Genomic DNA, 6,910 nt, shown 5'->3' on the forward strand with positions numbered 1-6,910 from the left:
GTGTGTTTGGTTTTTTTCTTGCAGTCACTTCTGCGAGGCTGTGGAATTTTGTTTAGCATGGTTCTTCTCCTCGGGCTTTGACCCGCGGTGAGGTATCCCATTGTTTTACAAAGGGAAAGGGGAGAAAAAGAACAGTGCACGTACTACTGCTCCTGTGGTGGGAACACTTGGTTCATCTGTTCATCTTGCATAAGCTTATAGGCTTGGAGCCCGAGCAACCGCTCCACATCTCTTCTGTGACATGAGGAGATGCATCTTCCTTTGCCCCCTTATAGGAAATCCAGAGATGGAGGCAGAGACTGAGAGACCAGCAGAGGAGGCACAAAAGGGGAGGAAAAGGGGATGGAGGGAGAAGGGCGGAGCTGAACTCAATACTGATGAGGCTGCACCTCGAATCCTGGGGCAGTTTTGGGCCCCTCACTACAGGAAAGGCCTTGAGGTGCTGGAACGAGTTGAGAGAAGGGAACGGAGCTGGTGAGGGGCTGGAGCACAAGTGTGATGGGAGCGGCTGAGGGACCTGGGGGTTCAGCTGGAGAACAGGAGCTGAGGGGAGACCTTCTGATCTCTGAACTGCCTGAAAGGAGCTTGGAGCCAGGGGGATTCGGGCTCTGCTCCCCAGGAACAAGTGCCAGGAGCAGAGGAAACGGCCTCAAGTTGCGCCAGGGGAGGTTGAGTTTGGATCTGGGAACAATTTCTTCCCCAAAGGGCTGTGGGGCATTGAACAGGCTGCCCAGGGCAGTGCTGGAGTCACCATCCCTGGAGGGTTGGACAGACACAGAGATGAGTCTCTCATGAACACAGTTTGGTGCCAGTGTTTGGTTAATGTTTGAACCCCGTCTTGAGGGTCCCTTCCAACCAAAGTGATTCTATGATTCTATGGTATTGTGTGGGGCAATACAGCAGAGGAAGTGTTTGAGAAAGGAAGAAGTATAACCCAGATTCTTCTGGAAGCTGGTTTTGCCATAAAATAAAGGTCAAAGGACCTGCACAGGAGATCTAGATTTTAGAAATAAAATAGCAAGATGGGCATTGTCAGAGCCCACTGGATATGATCAATTTGTTATTTACAAACTTGTTGCCACCAACTAATGAAAAAGAATCACAAACTTTCTTAGGTGTTGTGTGTTTTTGGAGAATGCATCTTCCAAGTTACAGTCTGGTCATAAGCCCTCTCTATCGAGTGACTCGGGAGAAAAATGGTTTTGGGTGGGGCCCTGAGAATCAAGAAGCTGTTGAGCAAATTAAATGGGAGATAGTTCGTGCCCTTGGGCCAGTCTAGACAGAACAAGATGAGAAAACATGCTTTACACCACGCGTCCTACAACTGATGCTACATGGAGCAGACGGGTTGTCCTGCTAATGCAATGGGCTTGAATGGGAAACCCTGATGGCCCCAGGTTCTTGGAAGTGATCCTGGACGGGCCAGAGGCCTGAAGCATTGGAGTGTCACCAGAGAAGGAGATGCATGATGAAGAGGCCCCACTATGTAATAAATTACCAAAAAAAGAGAAGCAACTTGCCCTGTTTAGAGATGCGTCCTGTCGTATTGTGAGAAAACATTGGACATGGAAATCTGCTGTGTGGAGTCCCACACGACAAGTCACAGAAACTGCCAAAGGACAAGGTGAATCATCAGTGTGCAGTGGTGAAAGCCATCCAGCTGGCTTTGGACATTGCTGCACAAGTGAAATGGCTGTTGCTTTCACTCTGCACTGACCCATGGATGCATGTGAGGGAGGCTACATGACCCATGCAAATGCCCTGGGAGGGTGGCTACAGGAATGGAAGAGGAGCAACCGGCAGTACACAGGCAAACCCGTCTGGGACAATGCACACCGGGACGCAGACAGAGACGCATGTACAGTCAGATCTTGTTCAGGAAGGAGCGCAGAGCTGGGCCGAGAAGAGAGCTGAGCCAGGCTGAGACCCTCTCTTTATTACCCAGTGACAATGTATAGGATTTACAGATACGGGCCTGGACTAAGACGTTACATAGGATGCTTTTCCAATAATTGTTAGTAAACAATAACACTGGGAGGTGGGGGGATCTGGCTTTTGGGGCTGTTGTGGGATGGTTTCCAGTTGGAGCAGTGGGTCATCACCATAGGGTGTCTGGCTGTCAGGGACACACTCCTGTCCCCCCTCGCCACCTGGCCTGGGCCAGGTGGCGCCCTGGGCCCTTCCCCGTGCAGCTGCCCCATGCAGGAAGCTGGGCTGATGCCAGGGAAGGCAGCTGGATCAGTGCTCAAGGCGGGGGTGACTCTGTGCCAAGGCTGGGTTGCCAGGGCAGATGTCTGTGCCAAGCCTGGCTTTGCCCTGGGGGCTGGAGGGGTGGGGAGGGGCAAGGAGTTGTCCTGGGAGGGATAAAGGTGCCCTCACCTTCTCCAGCATCACCCAGGACTCCCTGCACCGCAGAGGAAGATGAAGGTCGCAGTGCTCAGCGTGGCCCTGCTCTTCACCATCCTGCTGTGCACGCCGGCGGATGCGCAGGTGAGGCTCCAGTGAGGGCCCCCACCGGTTTCTTGTCTTGGTGCCCCCACACGCCTCTTCTTTGGGCCTCCCCATTATATCTTTTTGAGCCCCTCTGGTATCTCCTCCTCAGAATCTCCTCTGTGTCCTATACAGGGTCCCCAAACGCCCTCCCTTTGATGGATGCCAATGTCTTTATTTCCATCTTTCCCCTCCATCCTTTCCCTTTCATCCTCTCCACTGCAGTAGTGTCCCCAGACCCCCTTCCTTGAACACCCCCTCCCAAACACTTTCCCGATCCCCGCGTTTTGTTCCTCTGCTGTCCTCTTCCTCCTGCCCCCACCACCAACCTCACTTGAATTCCCTGTGTCCTCTCCCCTTGAATTACGTTACCCCTCACTTGCATCCCATGCAGTCCTGTCCCTCCAACACCCCCAGCCCGGTCCCTTGGGTTCTGCTAGTTCACCCCAGTGCCCTGTCTCTGGGTGCCCCCAACCACCGTCCTCCTTGGAGGCCCCAAATTCCCATGTTATCCTTTTCTCCAACCCGAGCCCTGGTCCCTGCATGAACAGGTATGCCAGGTGAAACTTGGAGGAATGAGGCTGGGGGGAGCAGAAGGGATTTTCAGGCTCAGATGAGGGAGAATCCATGGGCCTGGGTGGGCTGGTGTCACCTGTGTCCCACCCACAGCCCCATTTCTCTCCAAGCCAGACCAACACCTTTCTCTTCTTTCATAGGCATTTCCAGGAGCATGGCTGGAAGCAAGTGGAGCTTCTCTCCTGCATGTAAGTAGTGGGGTGGACTTGGAGGACATCCAGTCTGGGAAACTGGAGGGCACTTTGGTCCTCCCCTCCCTTGCTGGGACTGGGACATCCCAGTGACCACTGAGGTCTCATGGTCTCTCTGCAGGGGGGACTCAAACTCGGGCGAGTGAAGAGGGCTGCGGTAGGTGTCACAAGTTCTGCTGGCCCCACACCCTCCCTCCCATGGCCATGAAACTCCAGGGCATCCCAGTGTGCCCCAGAACATGCCAGTGTGCCCCAGTACACTGCCATGCACCCCCTGCAGCCCCCAGAACATCCCTGCTCCCCAGTGTTTTCCCAGGGACGCCCCATTGCCCAGGGCTCCCATTGCATCCCCATCCATCCCATCACAACCCACTACACCCCAGTGCACCCCAGGATACCCCAGGACACAGCCCCTTCCCCAGGACCTCCACTGCTTTCTGTGCCCCACCACACAAGCTCACATACCCCATTTTTCCCTGGAGTCACCTTCCCCAAGGACCCCATCGCTTTCTCCTGCCTCCCAGTGCACCCAAGTGTGTCCCTCACCCAACCTTTCTCCCCAGCTCCCTCTGTCTGTCAGGGTGGATGATGTTTTGCAGCAGAAACGCCAGGTTCCAGATCTTCCAGATGCTGAAGTGGTAGTGCAGCCATCTCCTCTATTCCCGGTGAGCAGCATCAGGGCATCTCCAGCCCCACCAAGGGTCCTGGACCCCGCGGCATCCCTGAGCTGTCTGGGTGGGCAGAACATGGATCTAGGAAAAGAAAGCAGAGAGGACTGTCCATGACCTGTGTCCCAGGCTTCACTGGACAGAGCTGCCCCCATGACTTTTGTTGCACCCAGTGGGGCTCTATAGACCCAGGGGGTCACCGTGCAGGACAGGCAGGGGCTCTGGGGCCATACAGACCCTGAGGATCACCCTGAGGGCTGGGCAGGGTTCTGCGAGATGTAGGGGCATCCAGGGCTAGTGACACACTGGCCAAAGAGCTCTGGGTGCCACATGGATCTCAGGAGAACCAAGTCTTGTCCTGGGTTGATTGAGGGCTCCAACTCTTGTCTCCTTCCCTGGGTCTCTGCAGAGAGAGATGGTGGGGACAAGCCTCCCCTCATGTCCCAGCTGACACTGGAGGTCTCATTTTGGGCTCTGATTTCAGAACTGAAGCTGATGCTGACAGGCGTGTCCTGTCCCCCCTCCAGCGGCATGAGGAGATGATCATCCCTGGATGACCCCATCTGATCCCCTGGGAGCCCTGGGCCATTTCCCTCTCATGATCAGTAAATCCCTTCAGCAAAGCTACGCTTGCGTGTGGATGTGTGTGTCCGTGTCCATGTTCCCACTGCTGTGCCAGCACTCGGATGCCTGGGTCCTCTCTGGGCACACCATGGCCATGAGCGGAGTGGCTGAGGGAGCCCAGACACCCAGGGTGTCGCTGTAAAGGACACCTCCTTCCCACCTGCCATGTGCCCCCAGATATGGGCAGATTAGGGGAAAGTGGAGTGTTCCCCCATGAGGCTGGAGGAGGCTGGCTCATGAGGACTGGGTTATGGACTAGTTAAACAATCTGGACATCCATAAATCCATGGGTCTGTATGGGATGCCCCTGCAGGTGCTGAGGGAGCTGGCTGAGGTCACTGTTAGGCCACTGTCCATCATGGGGGATTGCACTGGATGAGGTTTTGAGGTCCCTTCCAATCCCTGACATTCTGTGATTCTGTGAGGTGAAGGGCAGACAGTGCCAGCCCTTGGGGTTCCCTGTGTTTTGAAGGCACCACGGGAAACAGATTCTTTGCGGGGCTCTGGTGAGAACCATCCCCCAAGGAACATATTTTGGTGTTGGGGCAAGAGAGGAGCGTGGACAGGCAGCCCAGACCCCTGGGTCCTCAGCCCTGCTTGGGGAGGGGAGGTTGTTCCCTGGACGATGGTCTCAGCATTCCTGGGCTCACTGGAGATGTCACCACCTCCAGAAGCCATCTGCTGTTCCCAAGGCCACCAGTGCAGCAAGTCAACATTTATTTGATGCAACCAGTCTGTTACAGCCAGTTATCCTGTGTAAAATCAATGCAAAATTACCACTGGGCTTAATTACAATGTGCCATATAACAACCAGGCGTTGACAAATTCCTCTGTTTTCCCTGGGAAATCACATTTGCAGCACTTTTACCCCTAAATCTCAGCAGCAGCGTTTGTTAACACCGGTTAACAGCTTTGGGTACCCAGAGATGCCTTCAGCTCACGTGAAAGTCTCTCCTCGTAACGCCCAGCGTGAGCCCAAGAACGACACCTCCCTAACGCACACACTGAGGAACGTCAAACAGTGCCCCCTTCTCCATGGGCTGCGTTACAACCTTTGACAGAAAGGGGATTCTACAGCCTGGAAAAGTTCCACAAGGAACTGGAGATTCCTGGGTCTCAGAGTAATTCTAGAGCTCAAGTGGTGACAGACATCAGCTCCAGCTCAGATAATACATGCCAACACCCATCACTGACCCAAGAATGCAGCTCCTCCCATCCTGCCCAGCGGCTTCAAATCCAACACACTTTGTTGGTCCAACAGGACGCAGCTTATTGATTTCTAACACCATTCATCTCTGTCTTCCTGGAGATTAGCTAGACATACATTACACAAGCAACCAAGTCCCTGCCTGGAAGCAGCGGAGACTTTTGCCTTCTCTTTTCCACCCCACTTTGCAGGAGAAGGAAAACAAACGGCAACAGAGATGCTGAGAAATTCAACCACCAAATGGAGAGGGAACTTTTGAGAGCGGGAAAACTTACCTGTACAATGGAGAGAGCTACGATGAATGAATAACACTGAAAATGAATCCTTCTTGTCAGGGTAAAAGTGCACAGCAATTAAAGACCTGCTGAACAGAGCCCTGTCATTCTCAGAAATAACCAACCCCCAAGGCTCAGCCAGCCAGGGTTACTGCTCTAAATCCAAGCGCAGCTGCACCGACCTGAGTCAACACAGACACAGTCGCCTCCTTTGTCCCACACGAAGCTGCACAGGCCAGGTGCTGCTCCAACAGGAACGTGCTGGGGACAACCGGGTTTCCCATGGGGGCCTCTGCGCTGCCACCTGCACAAAGCACCAACAGGCCGTCAGTTGTGGGCTCAGCTACGGGGGTTCCCGGTTCCCGGGACCGGGGGTCACTCGGGACACTCGGCAGCACCAACTGGCTGAAAACTCTCCGGAAATGGAAATTTCAGTCAGCAGAAGGCCATGCTCACTGCTAGAAAACTCTGGGTAGCAATAAGCTACGCTGCTTGCTAAAGTCTTCCCACATAGTAAAGCTCCAGGTCGAACCACAACCCTGGGCCAGGTCACATTCTCCCAAGCCTCAGCACCAAGAGCCCGGCTGTGCCCAGAGCTTCGGCTGACACAGTGTCCCATCCCAACAGATGGGATGAGGGATGAGTTAACTCTGAACGCGACACGCGCCCTGACTCAATGGATGAGATCAGGCGTGAGTTAACTCTGGGTAATTCTGCGCAGCAATGTGAAGTGAATGACAGACAATCACTCCAGGGATATGTTATAGTACCACAAAACTTATCAATACATTGACAGCAGAGCCTTTCTAAAAGCAGTGGACTGGCAACAATTAGTAACTGTAATGCAAAACTTCACAAGATTTTAGCAGCAGAACTTAC

General features: G+C 54.0%; 1 non-coding gene across 1 annotated transcript; it reads right to left on the reverse strand.

Moving 5' to 3' along the window:
* Positions 1-5,659: 5,659 nt before the first annotated feature.
* Positions 5,660-5,744, reverse strand: LOC135575529 (small nucleolar RNA SNORD45). Its single transcript, XR_010466486.1, has one exon. It is a non-coding gene; the product is annotated as a small nucleolar RNA SNORD45 (small nucleolar RNA).
* Between the last annotated feature and the right edge of the window lie 1,166 nt (positions 5,745-6,910).

This window comes from Columba livia, chromosome 15, assembly GCF_036013475.1.
Source record: "Columba livia isolate bColLiv1 breed racing homer chromosome 15, bColLiv1.pat.W.v2, whole genome shotgun sequence".
NCBI lineage: Eukaryota > Metazoa > Chordata > Aves > Columbiformes > Columbidae > Columba > Columba livia.